Genomic DNA, 22,446 nt, shown 5'->3' with positions numbered 1-22,446 from the left:
AGTACCGGAGTCGCTATACCTCAACAAATTGCGTGATTTCCCATTGGAGAAATCCAAGATAGAGCTGCGAGGCTACGCGGGAGAGAACATTCCTGTGGTAGGTCGTATCACCGTACCGGTGAAATACAAGGATCAAGTTCAGAGCTTGCCTCTATTAGTAGTGGCACGAGATAAGCCTGCCTTACTAGAAAGAAATTGGTTGAGATCACTGAAGCTGGATTGGAGTGAAATTTTTCGTGTTGAAACGAGATTTGCATCAAAGGATGATGTCATCAAAAATTATCCGAAGGTGTTCTGCGAGACAGGCATTCCAATCCAAGGCTTCAAGGCAAGTGTCAGGGTACAGAAGGAAGCTAGATCGGTTTACTGCAAGCCACGTTCCATACCATATGCACTCAAGGAGGAAGTTGAGCAAGAACTCAAAAGACTAGAGACTGAGAACATTATTTCTAAGATAGATCTATTTAATTGGGCTACACCCATTGGTAAGATAAGATTGTGTGGTGATTATAAAGTAACCATAAACCAGGTTCAAGAGGGTAATGTCCCCAATACATTGCCAAATGTAGAAGATTTGTTCACAACACTGACAGGTGGTCAGATCTTAAAGTTGGATCTTACGAATGCCTACTTACAGCTTGGACTAGATGAGGAGTCCAAGTCATGCTTGACTATAAATACTCATCTACACCTATATCAATTTAACAGGCTATCATTTGGAGTGTCTTCCGCCCCTGCCATATTCCAAGGTGTGATGAACCAGATTTTGCAAGGTATTGAAGGGGTAGTATGTTACAAGAACAAAAGAAGATAAGAAATCGGAGCAGGAGTAGGCCATACGGCCCCTCAAGCCTGCTCCACCATTTAATAATATCATGGCTGATCTGATCATGGAATCAGCTCCACTTCTCCGCCCGCTCCCCATAACCCCTTATCCCCTTATTGTTTAAGAAACTGTCTATTTTTGTCTTAAATTTATTCAATGTCCCAGCTTCCAGAGATTAACAACCCTCTGAGAGAAGAAATTTCTCATCATCTTTGTTTTAAATGGGCAGCCCCTTATTCTAAGATCATGCCCTCTAGTTCTAGTCTCCCCCATCAGTGGAAACATCCTCTCTGCATCCACCTTGTCAAGCCCTCTCATAATCTTAAGATCACTTTCGATAAGATCACTTCTCATTCTTCTGAATTCCAATGAGTAGAGGCCCAACCTACTCAACCTTCCTCATAAGTCAACCCCTTTAGCCCCGGAATCAACCTCGTGAACCTTCTCTGAACTGCCTCCAAAGCAAGTATATCCTTTCTGCGTGGCTCCCGGCCTGCGAGCACCATCGGAGCAGGCCGGAGAGCGGAAGGAGCAGCGAGGCAGCATACCACTCCAGGAAGCAGCACGTGCTGGAGCAGGAGAGAAACGGCAGTGAAAAGGGACGTCACCAAGGTCCAGGTCAGTGATTGGAGCATGGGCAAGTACATCAGGAGCGGCAAGATCGGGGCGAAGGAGTGGCGAGAGACTGTAGAGGGACGTGATCGGGGCCCAGAAGAGACGAGGGCCCAAGGGCAGCATGGGCCAGCCCACACTGCAATGTGTGTGCGCACTAGGTCTGTGCAACAGAGCAGGTCTCCAGGCGTCTTGGTTAATCCTTGCTACTGGACCAAGACCTAGCTCTGTCAAGCCTGTGTGGTGGCTGGTGTGCAACGGTCACCACATGTTAAAAAAATCCAAGCACAGACATCTTCCACCCTTCAAGATTTAGTTCGGACCTGGAATTTTAGGTCCATCATTGAAACACCTGTGAACTTTTTGACGTGGAAGCAAGTCATCCTCGGTTCGAGGGACTGCCGATGATGATGATGATCCTTTCTTAAATATGGAAACCAAAACTGCACACAGTATTCCAGGTGTGGCCTCACCAATATCTAATATAGCTGCAGCAAGATTTCCTTGCTTTTATACTCCATCCCCTTTGCAATAAAGGCCAAGATACAATTAGACTTCCTGATCACTTGCTGTACCTGCATACTATCCTTTTGTGTTTCATGCACAATTACCCCCAGGTCCCGCTGTACTGCGATCTTTCTCCATTTAAATAATAACTTGCTCTTTGATTTTTTTCTGCCAAAGTGCATGACCTCACCAACATTATACTCCATCTGCCAAAGTTTTGCCCACTCACTTAGCCTGTCTATGTCCTTTTACAGATTTTTTGTGTCCTCCTCACATATTGCTTTTCCTCCCATCTTTGTATGGTCAGCAAACTTGGCTACGTTACACTCAGTCCCTTCTTCCAAGTCGTTTATATAGATTGTAAATAGTTGGGGTCCCAGCACTAATCCCTGCGGCACTCCACTAGTTACTGGTTGCCAACCCAAGAATAAACCATTTATCCCAACTCTCTGTTTTCTGTTAGTTAGCCAATCCTCTGTCCATGCTAATATATTACCCCCAACCCCGTGAACTTTTATCTTGTGCAGTAACCTTTTATGTGGCACCTTGTCACATGCCTTCTGGAAGTCCAAATATACCACATCCATTGGTTCCCCTTTATCCACCCCTTTCGTTATATCTTCAAAGAACTCCAGCAAATTTGTAAAACATGACTTCCCCTTCATAAATCCATGCTGACTCTGCCTGACTGAATTTTGCTTTTCCAGATGTCTTGCTACTGCTTCTTTGATAATGGACTCCAACATTTTCCCAACCACAGATGTTAGGCTAACTGGTCTATAGTTTCCTGCTTTTTGTCTTTCTCCTTTATTAAATAGGGGTGTTATATTTGCAGTTTTCTAATCTGCTGGGACCTCCCCAGAATCCAGGGAATTTTGGTAAATTACAACCAATGCACCCACAATCCCTGCCACTACTTCTCAAGACCCTAGGATGCAAGCCATCAGGTCCAGGGGATTTATCTACCTTTAGTCCCATTATCTTACTGAGTACCACCTCCTTAGTGATTGTGATTGTGTTAAGTTCCTTCCCCCCTATAGCCCCTAGACTATTCACTTCCGGAATATTGTTAGTGTAAAGACTGATACAAAATATTTGTTCAGAGTTTCTGCCATCTTCATGTCCCCCATTACTAATTCCCCGGTCTCGTCCTCTAAGGAACCAACATTTACTTTAGCCACCCTTTTCCTTTTTATATACCTATAGAAACTCTTGCTATCTCTTTTTATATTTTGTGCTAGTTTACTTTCATAGTCTATCTTCCCTTTCATAATCATTTTATTAGTCGCTCTTTGCTGGCTTTTAAAAGCTTCCCAGTCTTCTGTCCTCCCACTAGTTTCGGCCACTTTGTATGCTCTTGTTTTTAATTGGATACCGTCCTTTATTTCTTTAGTTAGCCACGGATGGCTATCTTTTTTCTTACACCCTTTCCTCCTCACTGGAATATATTTTTCTTGAGAGTTGTGCAATATCTCCTTAAATGTACATCACTGTTAATCAACCATCCTACACTTTAATCTATTTTCTCAGTCCATTTTACCCAACTCTGCCCTCATACCTTCATAGCCTCCTTTATTTAAGCTTAGTATTTAGATGACTTACTAATTTCAGCACCAAATAGGCAAATTCATAATAACATTGAATGAAGTCCTCAAACTGCTACAGAAGCACAGATTACGAGTGTCTGTTCGCAAGTGTGAGTTATTTCAAAACTCCGTGGCGTACTTAGGGCACAGAGTAGACAAAGCTGGTTTACATCCAACCAAGGGAAAGCTGGATGCAAACAGAAATGCACCCACTCCCAAGAATGTCACTGAACTTTGATCATTTTTAGGTTTTTTGAACTATTATGGGAAGTTCCTACCAAATTTGGCTACAGTATTATATCCACTGAATGAACTATTGAAAAAACAGGTCCATTGGAAGTGGTCAGAAGAATACGATACAGCATTCAAGGAGTGTAAAAGCAAATTGGTGGAGAGCACCATGTTAATTCACTATGATGTATCTAAGGAGATCGAGCTAGTGTGTGATGCCTCTCCGTATGGAGTTGAGGCAGTGATCTCTCATGTATTATGTCGTGGGGAGGAGAGACCAATTGCTTTTGCTTCATGCACTCTCAGTGCCAGTGAGCGTAATTATGCGCAAATCGAAAGGGAAGCTTTGGCATTAATTTTTGGGGTCAAAAAGTTCCACAAATACTTGTATGGTCATAAGTTCACCATTGTTACAGACCATAAGCCCCTAACAGCAATCCTCAGCAAAATCCCCAGTTCCAACATTAGCTGCAGCCCGAATGCAGATATGGGATTTGATTTTTGTCAGCATATACATATAATATTGAATACAGATGATCAGCTGATCACAGTAATGCTGATGCTGTGTCTAGATTGCCTTCCCTATCACAAGTTACACATGATAGGGAAGAAGTATTCTATTTTTCATACAGTCACAGTTGACGAGATTGGTAGAGCAACCAAACGTGACCCAGTGATGTCAAAGGTGTATGATTATCTTGCAAATGGCTGGCCAAACCAGGTAACAGACAAAGATATTCATCCATTCGTCATTCGTAGGAATGAATTATCAGTCGATAAAGATTGTATCATGTGGGGTGCAAGAGTGGTTATACCAAATAAATTCAGGTCCAAATTATTAGGAGAACTCCATGACCAGCACCTGGGAATGTGCTTGTCCAATTGTTTTGCACGCAGTTATTTATGGTGGCCAGGTCTTGATAAAGATATTGAGTACATCCTCAGTTAGTGTATGATATGTCAATTGGTAAGCAAGCAACCACCATCAGCACCATTACAGCCATGGAAATAGCCTCCCAGGGTATGGCAAAGGTTACATATCGATTTTGCTGAGCTAGAAGAACAACAATTGTTCATTGTGATTGATAGCCATTCGAAGTGGATGTGGAAAATAACAACAATTAAAACATTAGACATTTTACAAAGATTATTTTCTTCATTTAGTCTCCCAGAAGAAATTGTTTCTGATAATGAACCACAATTTCGTTAAGAAGAATTTGCACAGTTCACGAGCAAAAATAGTGTGAAACATACCAAGGTTCCATCGTACCACCCTGCTTCAAATGGTGCAGCAGAGTGCACTTTACAAATTGTAAAACGTGCCCTCATCAAATAGATGTTGGATCCAAATCCAAAGAAACGACAGTTGTCATTGGACCACAAATTGGCTAAGTTTCTGATTACTTATCGTAATACTCCTCACACAACTACTGGTAGAACACCAGCAGAGTTGTTTCTCAAACGACAGCCACAAACCAGATTCTCGTTATTAAAACCAAACTTGGCACAGTCTGTAGAAGAGACACAATTAAGACAGAAAGAGAATCATGGTAGAGGTAGAGTAAAAGAGAGAAGTGTGAAATTAAATCAGAAAGTGAGAGTGAAGAACCATCACCATAAATGGTTAAAGTGGTTACCACGAAGATTGGTGAAGATATATGGACCTCACACATATTTGGTCAAGCTGTTTGATTATGGACAGGTTAGGTTTGTTCACATTGATTATATTTTGCCTACAGACGTGAAAGTAGTTGAAGGTGAGAATGATTCAATTATTTCTGACTCATCAGATAGTTTTGATACACCAGTAGCATATCCTACATCCAATGTACTGGAAACAAATCCAAGAGGAAGTCAGAATTTAAGTCCGAGTCCGAGTCAGACAGACAAACAGTCTGAAGTTGTTGAGAGTTAAAATGTAAATCAAGGGCACCCCTTGGAGGAAAACTTTCCTCAGGATCAGACTCGAATGAGTTTAAATTCGACACCATGTTTGGAAGGTTCTGTTCGAGAGCGAAGGTATCCTCTTCGAAACAGAAAACAAGTGACGAAGCTTGATTTGTAAATGTGGCAAAATTAGTCCATATCTTTTGTTATGTATAACCATGCAAGTTATGTATGATGATTATTTTGTTACATAGAAACATAGAAACATAGAAAATAGGTGCAGGAGTAGGCCATTTGGCCCTTCTAGCCTGCACCGCCATTCAATGAGTTCATGGCTGAACATGCAACTTCAGTACCCCATTCCTGCTTTCTCACCATACCCCTTGATTCCCCGAGTAGTAAGGACTACATCTAACTCCTTTTTGAATATATTTAGTGAATTGGCCTCCACAACTTTCTGTGGTAGAGAATTCCACAGGTTCACCACTCTCTGGGTGAAGAAATTCCTCCTCATCTCGATCCTAAATGGCTTCCCCCTTATCCTTAGACTGTGTCCCCTGGTTCTGGACTTCCCCAACATTGGGAACATTCTTCCTGCATCTAACCTGTCTAACCCCGTCAGAATTTTAAACGTTTCTATGAGGTCCCCTCTCATTCTTCTGAACTCCAGTGAATACAAGCCCAGTTGATCCAGTCTTTCTTGATAGGTCAGTCCCGCCATCCCGGGAATCAGTCTGGTGAACCTTCGCTGCACTCCCTCAATAGCAAGAATGTCCTTCCTCAGGTTAGGAGACCAAAACTGTACACAATACTCCAGGTGTGGCCTCACCAAGGCCTTGTACAATTGTAGCAACACCTCCCTGCCCCTGTACTCAAATCCCCTCGCTATGAAGGCCAACATGCCATTTGCTTTCTTAACCGCCTGCTGTACCTGCATGCCAACCTTCAATGACTGATGTACCATGACACCCAGGTCTCTTTGCACCTCCCCTTTTCCTAATCTGTCACCATTCAGATAATAGTCTGTATCTCTGTTTTTACCACCAAAGTGGATAACCTCACATTTATCCACATTATACTTCATCTGCCATGCATTTGCCCACTCACCTAACCTATCCAAGTCGCTCTGCAGCCTCATAGCATCCTCCTCGCAGCTCACACTGCCACCCAACTTAGTGTCATCCGCAAATTTGGAGATACTACATTTAATCCCCTCGTCTAAATCATTAATGTACAGTGTAAACAGCTGGGGCCCCAGCACAGAACCTTGCGGTACCCCACTAGTCACTGCCTGCCATTCTGAAAAGTATCCATTTACTCCTACTCTTTGCTTCCTGTCTGACAACCAGTTCTCAATCCATGTCAGTACACTACCCCCAATCCCATGTGCTTTAACTTTGCACATTAATCTCTTGTGTGGGACCTTGTCGAAAGCCTTCTGAAAGTCCAAATATACCACATCAACTGGTTCTCCCTTGTCCACTCTACTGGAAACATCCTCAAAAAATTCCAGAAGATTTGTCAAGCATGATTTCCCTTTCACAAATCCATGCTGACTTGGACCTATCATATTACCTCTTTCCAAATGCACTGCTATGACATCCTTAATAATTGATTCCATCATTTTACCCACTACCGATGTCAGGCTGACCGGTCTATAATTCCCTGTTTTCTCTCTCCCTCCTTTTTTAAAAAGTGGGGTTACATTGGCTACCCTCCACTCCATAGGAACTGATGCAGAGGCAATGGAATGTTGGAAAATGACTGTCAATGCATCCGCTATTTCCAAGGCCATCTCCTTAAGTACTCTGGGATGCAGTCCATCAGGCCCTGGGGATTTATCGGCCTTCAATCCCATCAATTTCCCCAACACAATTTCCCGACTAATAAGGATTTCCCTCAGTTCCTCCTCCTTACTAGACCCTCCGACCCCTTTTATATCCGGAAGGTTGTTTGTGTCCTCCTCAGTGAATACCGAACCAAAGTACTTGTTCAATTGGTCCGCCATTTCTTTGTTCCCCGTTATGACTTCCCCTGATTCTGACTGCAGGGGACCTACGTTTGTCTTTACTAACCTTTTTCTCTTTACATATCTATAGAAACTTTTGCAATCCGCCTTAATGTTCCCTGCAAGCTTCTTCTCGTACTCCATTTTCCCTGCCCTAATCAAACCCTTTGTCCTCCTCTGCTGAGTTCTAAATTTCTCCCAGTCCCTGGGTTCGCTGCTATTTCTGGCCAATTTGTATGCCACTTCCTTGGCTTTAATGCTATCCCTGATTTCCCTTGATAGCCACGGTTGAGCCATCTTTCCTTTTTTATTTTTACGCCAGACAGGAATGTACAATTGTTGTAGTTCATCCATGCGGTCTCTAAATGTCTGCCATTGCCCATCCACAGTCAACCCCTTCAGTATCATTTGCCAATCTATCCTAGCCAATTCACGCCTCATACCTTCAAAGTTACCCTTCTTTAAGTTCTGGACCATGGTCTCTGAATTAACTGTTTCATTCTCCATCCTAATGCAGAATTCAGCCATATTATGGTCACTCTTCCCCAAGGGGCCTCGCACAACGAGATTGCTAATTAATCCTCTCTCATTACACAACACCCAGTCTAAGATGGCCTCCCCCCTAGTTGGTTCCTCGACATATTGGTCTAAAAAACCATCCCTTATGCACTCCAGGAAATCCTCCTCCACCGTATTGCTTCCAGTTTGGTTAACCCAATCTATGTGCATATTAAAGTCACCCATTATAACTGCTGCACCTTTATTGCACGCACCCCTAATTTCATGTTTGATGCCCTCCCCAACATCACTACTACTGTTTGGAGGTCTGTACACAACTCCCACTAACGTTTTTTGCCCTTTGGTATTCTGCAGCTCTACCCATATAGATTCCACATCATCCAAGCTAATGTCCTTCCGAACTATTGCCTTAATTTGCTCCTTAACCAGCAATGCTACCCCACCTCCTTTTCCTTTTATTCTATCTTTCCTGAATGTTACACTTCTCCCTCCTTAATGAAGAAGTAATTATAATATATATAGCTCCACCTGTGGACTCCTGTGACACTGCAGCCAGTGCTGTTTATAATAAAGGGAACTGAGTTCCGGTATGTTCTGCCATCTTAAGGCTGTGTGTGTTTCTGTGAGTTACTGAAAACTTAACAGCTCTATTTCAAAAAAGGGCAGGGGAGTTATCCCCAGTGTGCTGGCCAATATTTATCCCTCAATCAACATCACTAAAACAGATTATCTGGTCATTATCACATTGGCTGCCACATTTCCTTCATTACAACAGTGACTATGCTTCAAAATAAAAGTACCAAATTGGCTGTAAAGTGCTTTGGGACGTCAGGCGGTCATGAAAGGTGCTATATAAATGCAAGTCTTTTTCTCTTAAGAAAGGCTGGAGAGATTGTGGAGCTAAATGTCTTCTTATGCCGATGATATTGATAGCAACTATAGTGCATTTAATATGGCATTGAGATGAATGGTTTGGTTTGATCCGAACCTACTCGAGTCCAAGCTCTGAACCAAGGTTGATTCCTTCAACCTGAAATCTGGTTAAAAAAGAATTGTTCCCTGTAGTCAGCAGCCACATGTCAGCTGAATAACAATAGTGAGAGAAAACAACTGAAATAAATCATACCTTGGGCAAGATGATTCTTGCGTGTCTGCTTGTGCATTTATAATTTTCAATGCAAGAGAAAAAAAAACACAAATGAGTCACGTCTTTGACCAAGGGCCTAACCAACGAGAGTTTACATGGGGGGGGGGTGGTTTGTTATTAAAAAAAAAAGGGAGAGAAGGGAACAAAATATGGGCGGAGGTTTTGATCTGAAATTGTTGAGTCCAGAAAGGCTGTAAAGTGCCTAATCGAAAGCTGAGGTGCTGTTCCTCAAGCTTGCATTGAGCTTCAGTGGAACAATGTAGAAGGCGGAGGACGGAGAAGTCAAAGTGGGAGTGGATCGAAGAATTGAAGTGACTGGAAGCTCAGGGTCATGCTCATGGACTGAATGGAGGTGTTCCGCAACGGGGTCACCCAATCTGAGTTTGGTCTCCCAGTGTTGCTGGGCTATTAGGCCATGGGGACACTACAGGTAAACTGACATTCTCACTAGATAACATCAAAAGCCAAAATCTCTACTGATTTTCATATCCTCTCCACCCGCTTCCCCACCTTCTCCAGTGCAGGGACCCAAGGCCCACCTCTGCCTTGGCTGAGATTAGCTGACTCGGCACAGGCTAATAATTCCATAGACTATTACATAGAATATACAGCACAGAACCGGGGGTGGTACCAGAGGATTAGAAAATTGCAAATGTTATACCCTTGTGCAAATAAACGATGTAAAGACAATGCAGCAACTACAGGCCAGTCAGTTTAACCTCTGTAATGGGGAAGCTTTTTGAAGCAATAATCCGGGACAAAATTAACAGTCACTTGGAGAAGTGTGGATTAATTAAGGAAAGCTAGCATGGATCTGTTAAAGGTAAAGCATGTTTAATTTACTTGATTGTGTTTTTTGATGAGCTAACAGAGGGTTGATGAGGGCATGTTTCCCACATTACAACAGTGACTACACTCAAGTATTTAATTGGCTATAAAGCGCTTTGAGACGTCCGGTGGTCATGAAAGGCGCTATATAAATCCAAGTCTTTTCTTTTTGAGAAGAAGAGAGCTGAGGTGCTCTTGCAGAGAGCCGGCATAGGCTCGATGGGCCAAATGCCCTTCATCTGTGCTGTAACCATTCTATGATTCTATAAGCAGGCCATTCAGTTCAACCCATCTGTGCTGGTGTTGGTATTCCTCACGATTCTGGAGCTTAGTGTGCTGCAGTGCTCCTTATTGCAGTGGCCAGTGCTTTTACTCAATGATCCATTGTGGGAGGCCATTTAAATATTTAGCTTCTGAAAGGTACACGTGTATTGTTTCAATGCAGAAATATAATGCCCCAGCTGTGGCTCAGTGGGTAGCATTCTTGCCTTTGAGCCAAAAGGTTATGAGTTCAAGACCAACTTCAGGAACTTGAACACACAAAACATTTAGGCTGACTCTGGTGCTGCACTGTCGGAGGTGCCGTCTTTCAGATGGGACGTTAAACCGAGGCCCCGTCTTCCCTCTCAGATGGACGTAAAAGATACCATGGCACTATTTCGAAGAACAGTGGCATTCTTCCTGGTGTCCTGGTCAATATTTATCCCTCAATCAACATAACAAAAACAAATTATCTGGTCATTATCACATTGCTGTTTGTGGGAGTTTGCTGGGCGCAGGTTGTCTGCCACATTTCCCACATTACAACAATGACTACATCAAGTATTTAATTGGCTGTAAAGCGCTTTGAGACGTCCGGTGGTCGTGAAAGGCGCTATATAAATCCAAGTCTTTCCTTTTTGTCCGGTTCCCCCCCCTTTTCCTGCCATTTCCCCTATAAGCAGCAGAAGGAACCAGATAATTATTGTGTGCATAGGTGGTCACAAGAATGAAGGAAAATTGAGCAGCTAGTCAACTGTTTATTCTTACAAATCTGTAGAGTAATGTAATTTTCCTTGAAAAGTATAATATTTCTAATAAAGACGGAAAAGTCCATTTGTTTTGATGAAATATAGAACCTGTGACTCGTGGAGAATTTGATTTGATTTGATTGCTGGATACAATATTTTAAGCAATTCCTTTCATTTATTCCCTGGTGTCAGCCACCAGAAGTATCATCTATACAGAGACATTGGATAAAAAGCATTACTTTTGGGAGTGTAATATATATTTTTTAAAGTCAGTCGAAATATTTCTATCCATTATTTAAACCTGGTTTGATTTGACTTTATTTGGCTAAAACCTTCATTATTCATGCAGTTCTAGATCCTGAAATAATAACAAAACCTTTTTCAGAGAGAAAATGCTAATTTTATGAATAACTGGATTTTACCCAGGTATTCTTAATTCTGTACAGACTCTGTTTCATCCCGCTCCTTTCAAATCCTTCCTTGGTCTCTCCCCATCGTATCCCTCCGAGAACTCTTGAGTTGTTCCAACTCTTGTCTCTTGTACATCACCCACTTCCTATGTCCCACCATTGGCGACATGCCACTGTTATGTGCAAGCTGTCTAGGCCCAAAGTCGGAATTCCCTCCCTAAACCTCTCCACCTCTTCATCATTAAAACCTCTTTGACCAAGCATTTGGTTACCTATCCTAATGTCTCCTTCTTTGGCTCTGTCATATTTTGTCCGATTGCGCTCCTGTGAAGTGACTTGGGATGTTTTTGTACGTTAAAGGTGCTATACAAATGCAAGTTGTTGGGGATATTTTGATAGGAAGAGTCGCTTGTCTATCAGAAACAGTATACTTTTCAAATTTGTGGTCATAAAGTGTATATGCTAATGCCCATTAATGATCATAAGGAAGAAATGAGTAGAAGTTTAACAAATCATTGGATATATTCTGTGTTGTTGTGGACCTGTGTCCTAAAGTACAAATGAAAACAACTGTCCAATGTTCCAAAGACTGTACAGCATGATTTTATATATGCACTGTATTTGCTTTGTGGGTACTTTACTTAAGGATTCATCGCAACACATTGTTATTAATAACTAGTTGGTTTATTAGCAAAGGTTTAACAATCACACTACACATTACTAGTTCATCCACCAGGCTCACAACCACCTGCCTCATCGTGGATCCCCCGAACCCAACTGGCTGGGATTTTATTGAGTCTTGTGAACATTACGTGACTGGCTAAGCCACTCACAACTCAACAGCTCCACCACCCTGTGAGCATACTCACAGGTGCATACATTACAATATACAATATAAACTACGCAAAGTGATTATATGGACATAGTGATCAAATCCTGTTTGCCAAAAGCTATTTATATTAAACCTGCACTTTTTCCATTGGTTGTCCAGATTGGTTTGTGCTGCAAATGCAGTTTGGAAGCTGCCATTTCTGGCTAAGACAATGTTGATCTTCAGATGATCTACAGGACAGCTGCCAAACCACTTTGAGCAGACCGCTGGTCAGTTGTTCTGAATTGCTGTTGAATGACTGTTCTTCCACTAAAGTTCTACAGTACTTGAGGTTTACTAAAGGGGAAGAGATTCGTATCTTAAGGATCAAGATTTGAAAGTTTTTTGACCTGCTGGTTAAACGTGCCTGATGGTAAGTGTAAATGGAGAAATTACAAGCCTTGCTCCTCTTCTTCTCTGTGCTTTGACACATAAAGGCCATAAAAGTGAATGTCAAACTTAACAAGAGTGGTTGCCTTTGCAATGCTATTGTGGCCAATGCTATTCACCAGCAATTGAAACTGCTGCCGAATGATATGCTATTGGTTTGACAAGCTGCCTGCCAGGACCCATTGTGGGTTTGCCAACTTCAAATCTAGTTATCATTCAACTATGGTGATTGTTTGCTGATCTGTACAAATTACAAAATAGTCTGATGCAATTTTTTTCCATCGTCAGTGAAAACATTTTCAATCATTTTTAAAACTTTGGCTTGGGGCTGGGGGAAAGATAAATAGCTGGTGAAGCCAAATTGATCATCAGAAATCAAATTAGTATACACAGTGAAGTTGATAATCTAGTCTACGGGCTAGAAATTGCACAGCTCCCCATTTGGAGCGATAACGTTTCAGGAAGCGCAAAATTATCACTGGGCGAAAAACATTTGATTCTGCTGGGAAGTTCCGCTTTCGTGCTCCAAGCGGAAAGTGGAGCACTAAATCAAGCGCTGCCTCTTCCCTGGGAGTGCTAAAGGGAGTGAGAAGGGCAGTAGCGGCAGAGCACTGCACAATGTTATGTGCAGCGCTGTCGTATGTGTAGCCTCCTTCCCGTTCTTAAAGGGAAAGGCTAATACTGGGGTGAGTGAGTTTTACTGCTGTCTGTGTCGGACCACGGCACCTGCGTTATGTCCATACCAGCCCCAAGCACTCGAAGGGAATGCAGTGCTGAGCAATCGCGGGATCCAAAAAACCCCAAGATACAGCACATTGAGGACATAAATTCATTTTTCTCTACCTGACCACCGCTGCCTTTAATTAGCGCTCCCCGAGCGGCCAGCCGAGGCGACAACGCCTCCTGGTCGGTAACCACTTAGCGCCCCGTTACTGTCCCCGGAGGTGCTAAAGAGAGGTGCAAACCACGCCAATTTCTAACCCGAGGTTTTCTGGTGCTTTTATGGACATTTGACGTTTATTTCAATATTTTAATTTTCATTATTTTGAATGTTTCTACTTTCCGATGCTCGTTTTCTTTTCCCTTTATTCCTTTTTCCATTTTTTAGTTTTTTGGGCCAAATGGTATTCTCTGGTATGTTGTAGAACTCTTGAGTCAGCCATGGCTCAGTGGGTAGCACTCTTGCCTCTGAGTTAGAAGGCTGTGGGTTCAAGCCCCACTCCAGAAACTTGAGCACAATACCTCAGCTGGTATTCCAGTGCAGTACTGAGGGAGTGCTACACTGTTGGAGGTGTTGTCTTTTGGATGAGACATAACCAAGGCCGCGAGTGCTCTTTCAGGTGGACGAAAAAGGTCCCATGGCAGCGGAGTTATCCCCAGTGTCCTCGTAAACATTTATCCCTCAACCAACATTACTAAAATAGGTTATCTGGTCATTATCTCACTGCTGTTTGTGGCACCTTCCTTGAGGCAAAATAGCTGCCGCATTTCCAACATTACAACAGTGACTACACTTTGAAAGTACTTCATTGGCTGTAAAGCGATTTGGGACGTCCTGAGAAGTGAAAGGCTCTACATTAGGCAAATCTTTTTCTTTTGTTTCAGAATTCAACTGTATAGTGATAGTTAACTGTTGATTTTTAGGAATCCTAAATGGGAATACAGGGTACCTGGTATTTAAGTAATGTAAACTAATGCAACTTGAGTTTTATTTGCTTGTCATTGACCAAATATTGTAACTGTTTGAAGTGTTCTTGTAAATACATTGTTTTAGCTTGGTTGTGCATGTTTGAATAACTATGTGAGATTGGGAGGAGCTTGTGCCAATATGGAGCTCTGGACCCAAGATCACTTAAAACTCGGTTCAAGTGAAGCACAGTGAATCTTCACGTGCTCTTGCTGCAGAGCTGCACGGATACTCTTCAGAAACATCTGTATACTGGTCAACACAATCAACTCTTGAAAAGATTGATACGCACATTCTACTTCGTGCATCAGTTTTATGTCCTGTTACCATCAACTGAAAACCTGCTGTTAGAAATGAATTTTCTTCATCCTTTATTCTTGGGTATATACTTAGACAAGTATGTTTAATCAAAGAAGGGTGTAATAAGAGAACACAAGAGATAGGAGCAGGAGTAGGCCATATGGCCCCTTGAGCCTGCTCCGCCATTTAATAAGATCATGGCTGATCCGATCATGGACTCAGGTCCACCTCCCTGCCCGCTCCCCATAACCCCTTATTCCCTTATTGTTTAAGAAACTGTCTATGTCTGTCTTAAATTTATTCAATATCTCAGCTTCCACAGCTCTCTGAGATAGTGAGTTCCACAGATCCACAACCCTCAGAGAAGAAATTTCTCCTCATCTCAGTTTTAATTGGGCGGCCCCTTATTCTAAGATCATACCCTCTCGTTCTAGTCTCCCCCATCAGTGGAAACATCCTCTCTGCATCCACCTTGTCCAGCCCCCTCATAATCTTATACATTTTGCTAAGGTCACCTCTCATTCTTCTGAATTCCATGAGAAGAGGCCCAACCGACTCAACATTTCCTCATAAGTCAACCCCCTCATCTCCGGATTCAACCTTGTGAACCTTCTCTGAACTGCCTCCAAAGCAAGTATATCCTTACGTAAATACACCACATCCACTGGTTCCCCTTTATCCACCCTTCTCGTTACATCCTCAAAGAATTCCAGCAAATTTGTCAAACATGACTTCCCCCTCATACATCCATGCTGACTCTGCCTGACCGAATTTTGCTTTTCCAAATGTCCTGCTACTGCTTCTTTAATAATGGACTCCAACATTTTCCCAACCACAGATGTTAGGCTAACTGGACTATAGTTTCCTGCTTTTTATCTGCCTCCTTTTTTAAATAGGGGCGTTACATTTGCAGTTTCCCAATCTGCTAGGCCCTCCCCAGAATCCTGGGAATTTTGATAAATTACAACCAATGCATCCACAATCCCTGCCGCTACTTCTCTTAAGACCCAGGATGCAAGCCATCAGGTCCAGGGGATTTATCTGCCTTTAGTCCCATTATCTTACTGAGTACCACCTCCTTAGTTGGACTTTTCCAAGTGATTGGCATAGTCTTCTTTTGTAAGCTAGTAGCAAAGCAAATCAAATGCCAACATCTCAGTCAGAAATCCAGGCCAAAGCTTCTGGTGTAACAGCGTGGATATCTTATAGGCTGCCTGAGAACATTTTTCTGAGGGCAGTGTTCAATGATGTGCTCCAGGGTCTGATTAGGAGCTCCAGTCGCATGAAGGGGATGGTTTAATCCTCCATCTATGAAGAAAGTGGCAGCATCTACCATGACCGGTTCTGAGGCGGTTCTTGGTTGTCCACTGTTTGCGAGGAAGGTTTGATCCTTCGGTTGTACTGTGGGGTCCTCTGTAAGGAATCCTTTCGGTATGTCACAGTTCTTCCAAGCATTTTGACATCGGTCATCAAGGCTGAGGGAAGAACATTGAAGGACTTCAGTGATGGTCCAAAATGGCTTTTAGATTTGAGACTGGTTGGTGGTAGGTTGGTCAAGTCAGCCTGGATCGGCAGGTCTTTGCTGGTGTAGCACTTGTATTCTCTGGAGACTGAATATTCACGGCATAGGTGTGGCAGTGCGATGTTTGTAAGCATGGGCAACCAAGGTGTTGGTTTCGATAGAAGCGTATTGGTGATAAAATTCTTACAGGGCTTGAGAGGGTAGATACAGGGAAGATGTTCCCCTGGCTGGGGAGTCTAGAACTAGGGGTCACAGTCTCAGACTAAGGGGTGGGGCCATTTAGGACTGAGATGAGGAGAAATTTCTTCATTCAGAGGGTGGTGAATCTTTGGAATTCTCTACCCCAGAGGCTGTGGAGGCTCAGTCTTTGAGTATATTCAAGCCGGAGGTCAACAGATTTTTGGATATTAAGGGAATCAAGAGATATGGGGATAGTGCAGAAAAGTGGAGTTAAGGTAGAAGATCAGCCATGAACTTACTGAATGGCGGAGCAGGCTTGAGGGCTGAATGGCCTACTCCTGCTCCTATTTCTTATGTTCTTATAATGCTCATAGTAGAATTCAGCTGGATGTTAAAGGATTTGATATGCAGAATTGATAGCCATGCCGGAGAGCAGTACTCTGCTGTAGAGTACATCAGGGTGAGTGCTGCCGTACGGAGAGTTTGAGTGTCTGCTCCCCACATGGATCCAGCGAGTTTCTGGTTCAAGTTGACCCGACTGTAATGTATGCACTTGTGAGTATGCTCACAGGTTTGTCGAGCTGTTGAGTTGTGAGTGGCTTAGCCAGTCACGTGATGTTCACAAAACTCAATAAAACCCCAGCCAGTTGGGTTCTGGGGATCCACAATGAGGCAGGTGGTGTGAGCCTGGTGGATGAACTGGTAATGCGTCGTGTGATTGTTAACGTTTGCACCAACTAGTTCTGAATAGCAATGTCTTGCTCTGAATTCTTAAGCAAAGAACCCATGAAGCAAATACATTACACCTACTCTTTAGTTTCTTTCCATTGGCATAGTTAAAAGCGAGATCTGCAGCTTATGCCGCCATCATTTAAAAATAAAAGCCAAAAACACATCTCTTTCCTCAGAATGAGATCTTCTGTTAACAACATTATGCTTGCTAGGTTTTGCTTCTTCCATTACATTATCTGTTGCTGATCTAATCTGGAGTCTCTGATGCTTCGCTTTTCTGTTGAATTCCCTAGTTACAGCCTCTTGGGGAGTCTATTGTGACACATTCTGGGAATATGACCAAATCATCATAAAGCATCAAGCTTCTTGGTTGAGTGCGGGCCCAAGTATCTGTTCAAAATCACAATGTGTTAAGAGCTATTTGTACCATTTAAAAGGTGCTTTTCCTTCACAGCATGGCAAAATGCACAGCGTGTTTTGGCTTTGGATGCAAGACCATCAGTGTGGAGGTTACTTCACTTCAGTTGGACTTTGTCCTAACTATATTGCAATCAGATTTTTCTGCGGCATTGCTTCTGTTGCCGTCGTCGCTTTGGGGCTATATTGATGTTGATGACAGGTTAGCATCGAAGCATTGACCACACTCGACCAGCTCTGTTGGACGGACCACATTGTTCACATGCCGGACTCAAGACTCCCAAAGCAAGCACTCTACTTGGAACCTCTACACGACAAGCGAGCCCCAGGTGGCCAGAGGAAATGTTTCAAGGACACCCTCAAAGCCTCCTTGCTGAAGTGCAACATCCCCACCGACATTGAGAGTCCCTGACCAAAGACTGCCCTAAGTGGAGGAAGTGCATCTGGGAGGGTGCTGAGCACCTCGAGTCTTGTCGCCAAGAGCATGCAGAAAACAAGCGCAGGCAGGGAAGGAGCGTGCGGCAAACCAGTCCCACCCACCCTTTCCTTCAACAACTGTCTGTCCCACCTGCGACAGAGACTAATTCCCGTATTGGACTGTTCAGTCACCTGAGAACTCACTTTTGAAATGCAAGCAAGTCTTCCTCGATTTCGAGGGACTGCCTATGATGATGATTGCAATCAGTGCGGACTTGACTTCAAAACATTCACTCGTGGTCCACTGGATCATCTTTAAATGTTTAGCATTTATCTATAATAATTTTCTCCCTCACCGAACACCACAAACTCGTCTGGCCATTTCTGGGTGCTTGCTTTGCAAAATTGGCTGTCATGTTAAAAATCTCATCATCTCTTCACCTATTTGTAGAGCACATTGGGACATTTCTTAGGTTAAAGGCGCTATTAACTGCACATTGTTGTTTTTGAAGTACTGCTCCACAGCTAACGGCATTCCTCGAGTGCCTTGTTTTAAGCGGCTCTTCTCCATGTATAAGTTTTGCCATTGAGTCCCACCTTACACCCTCTGTAAACTTTAGCTCATCCAAAGCTTTGCTGCCCATATCCTATCCTGCACTCGGGTGCATCATCCATCATTCTCGTCCTTACAGACTTGCATTGGCTCTCAGCCTCTCAAGTATTACATTTAGAATTCTCAGCCTCATGTTTAAATCCTTCCATGGCCTCTCCCTATATTTACAACCTCCTCCAATATGCTACAACCTCACCAAACTCTCTGTTGTGCTGGCTCTGGTCTCCTGTGCATCTCACCTCAAGCACATGTTTGTTGGCCATGCCTTTAGCTGCCTGGAATTCTGGAATTCCCTCCCTCACCTCCTTTGAGACCCCCACTCACTTAAAATCCAGCTTTTTGAAAAAACTTTGGTTATCCCTCATCCTTTGGCTCATGCACTTTGTTCTTTGCTCCTTTGTGACATGCTTTGGGATGTTATTCTACGTTAAAAATGCTATATAAATATAAGATATTGTTGAATGTTTGAGATCCTTTGACCTTGGTGGCAGGGTGATGGGGAGTGCGAGAGTTTGGGAGATATGGACATCGTCGCCAAGCCCAATCCTGCCGTCACCCAATGCTCATATCCCATGTACTTCCAGCATGATGGTGATCAGGAGTGTGTAACTGAAACCGGTTCTAGTACTTTTATCACTGCCTCTAATGAGATTCTAACTCTCAATTCTTACAGGGCTTGATAGGGTAGCTGTAGGGAGGATGTTTCCCCTGGCTGAGGAGTCTAGAATCATGGGTCACAATCTCAGAATAAGGGGTCAGCCATTTAGGACTGAGATGAGAAGAAACAACTCAGAGGGTGGTGAATGTTTGAACTTCTCTTTCCTAGAGGGCTGCAGAGGCTCTGTTGTTGACAGATCGATATATTTTTGGACTCTAGGGGAATTAAGGGATATGGGGATAGTGCAGAAATTTGGAGTTGAGGTAGAAGATCAGCCCTGATCTTATTGAATGGCGGAGCAGGCTCGAGGGCCGAATGGCCTACTCCTGTGCCTATTTCTTATGTTGTTATAACTCCGCATAAGCAAGGGGGAAAAAAAATCTAGGACATTTCTAGTCTGATGTTTCTCCAGTGCACCAGACAGTGCATTTGCCCTCTATCTGCCATCACTAGTGAGTTCTTCTCATCCATATTTAATGGTGGTGCTATATATTTCCATTGGGCTTCTCTGTTCTTGATTATACGTCTTGCTGTATGAATTTGAGCACAAGGCTTGAAACATTTAATTCATAATTCAGTTTAACTTTTCTGATTCCTTGGGCTGGATTTTAGGCTTTTCTGTGTTCGGGGCAGGAAAGTTACTGGCCGGGAATAATTTGCATTTTGGTAAGGAAGTTTCGGCATGTGGGCCCTGCGTTGGGGCGCAGCGTGAAGAGAGGTGCTGCACACTTTTCGTGGTGCAAAGATGGGAATCTCGCGAAGTAAAGTGCCAGGCTGTGTGCGCTGTGAGAGAGGCTTGGGGGTGGGGAAGGAGAAACTTAAAAAACCCCACAAACACATTCCCAAAACATTGCCCACACCACCACAACACAAATCGGTTTAAAAAAATCAAAAGAATTAAAAGCACTTATCTTTGCAGCACATTGATGTCATGTATCTCACATTACTGTATATAACTGTATCTTACCATGCTATACATGACTGTAACTGGATATGACCTGTAACAATAAGCATACCTTACCACCAGGGGTGCACTTGCAGGAGACACTCCATACCTGCCCCACTGAGGTATATAAAGGGAGGTCTCAGGCAAGTGCAGCACTGGAGAGCTGGAATTAAAGGTACAGGTCCTGAGTGACCTTGACTTCAGCATGTGTCTCGTGTAAGTCAGTACATTAGAGTCAGGACTTAACAGTGGCGACGAGTTACGGGATCACAGAATCCACAGAATGGCTACCAACAGCTCAGATGAGAAATACAATGCTGGAGACAATTGGGATGACTTTATAGAAAGGCTCCAGCAAAGCTTTGTGACCAAAGACTAGCTGGGCGACGATAAGGCAGACAAGAGAAGAGCCCATCTCTTGGCCAGTTGTGGCTTGAAAACATACGCTTTAATGAAAGACCTGCTGGCACCCGAGAAACCAGCAAGCAAGTCATTTGAGAAGTTGAGCACACTGGTGAGAGACCACCTGAAGCCAGCGAGCAGCCTACACATAGCCAGACACAGGTTCTACAACTACAGACGCTGTGTGGGCCAAAGCATACCCGACTTCGTGGCGGAACTTTGGAGGCTGGCTAGTTCATGTGAGTTCCCTGATGAACTAAGGAGAGAAGTACTGAGAGACTTTTTTTATTGAAGGAATAGGCCACGCAGGCATATTCCGAAAGCTTATAGTGACTAAGAACTTGACTCTAGAGGCAGCAGCACTGGTCGCACAGACGTTCTTGGCAGGCGAAGAAGAAACGAGACTGATCTATACTTCGGGTACAACAACCAACGAGGCATTGGAACAAGGGGTTCACAGCGTGAAACAAACCGTTACCACCACACACAGACAAAGGCAGGAGAGCAGGCCTTCAACAGCAGACAGTGGCGCCAGAAACCATCAAAACCAAGGGCCACATGAGCGGCCAATCACACCTCATCAACCCACAATGCAAGCAATCAACAACAGATTGAGAGAAGCTCAAGAGAAATCAGCCAGACACAGCTCATCCTTCCAATGGAAGCGGTCTGTGCTGGAGATGTGGGGGAAGGCACTCAACCAGGGTGTGTCGCTTTCAGCATGCCGTTTGCAGAAACTGCAACTACACAGGGCATTTGGCTCGCATGTGCAGAAAAACAGCAGCTCGGCTCGTATACGAAGCGGAAGGGTCGAAAAGCGGACCAGAAGACGGTTGGAACAGTGCACAGGACGCCGAGGTACAGCGGGTTAACACGATCAATGTCCACTGTTCTTACACCAAGATGCCTCCAATTATGATGAGGGTTCTACTCAACGGGATACCCGTCAACATGGAACTGGACACGGGAGCCAGTCAATCCCTCATGAGCGTTCAACAATTTGAACAGCTGTGGCCGCACAAAAGCAACAGACCAAAACTCACAAAGATCGACACCAAACTAAGGACCTGTACTAAAGAAATCATCCCAGTCCTTGGCAACGCCATGCTCTCAGTCACACACAAAGGGATGGTGAACCGACTTTCCCTGTGGATTGTCCCCGGGGATCTCCCAGGAAGCTGGCTAGCAGAACTTAATTGGAAATGGGATGATGTTCACGCCATGTCGTCAGAGGAAGGGACCTCCTGCTCAACAGTTCTAAGCCGTTTTGAACATCTCTTTCAGCCAGGTGCGGGCACCTTCAAAGGGGCTAAAGTTAGAATCTACATCACACAGAATGCCAGACCGATCCATCACAAGGCTCGAGCTGTGCCTTATGTGATGAGGGAAAAGATTGAAAACGAACTGGACCGGCTTCTGCGGGAAGGCATAATTTCTCCCGTGGAATTCAGCGATAGGGCAAGCCCCATCGTCCCCGTCATGAAGCCTGATGGCTCCGTGCGAATCTGTGGGGATTACAAGTCGACCATAAACAGAGTCTCCCTACAGGACCAATACCCGCTACCCAGAGCGGAGGACCTATTTGCCACGTTGGCTGGAGGAAAACTTTTCTTGAAACTTGACCTCACATCTGCGTATATGACGCAAGAACTGACCGAAGAGTCTAAGCTACTCACCACCATCAACACACATTGAGGCCTTTTTGTGTACAATTCGGCATCAGGTCGGCAGCTGCTATAT

Source organism: Pristiophorus japonicus, chromosome 14 (genome assembly GCF_044704955.1).
Source record: "Pristiophorus japonicus isolate sPriJap1 chromosome 14, sPriJap1.hap1, whole genome shotgun sequence".
NCBI classification, from domain to species: Eukaryota; Metazoa; Chordata; class Chondrichthyes; family Pristiophoridae; genus Pristiophorus; species Pristiophorus japonicus.
The sequence above is the reverse complement of the archived record's forward strand: the minus strand, read 5'-3'. Positions refer to the sequence as shown.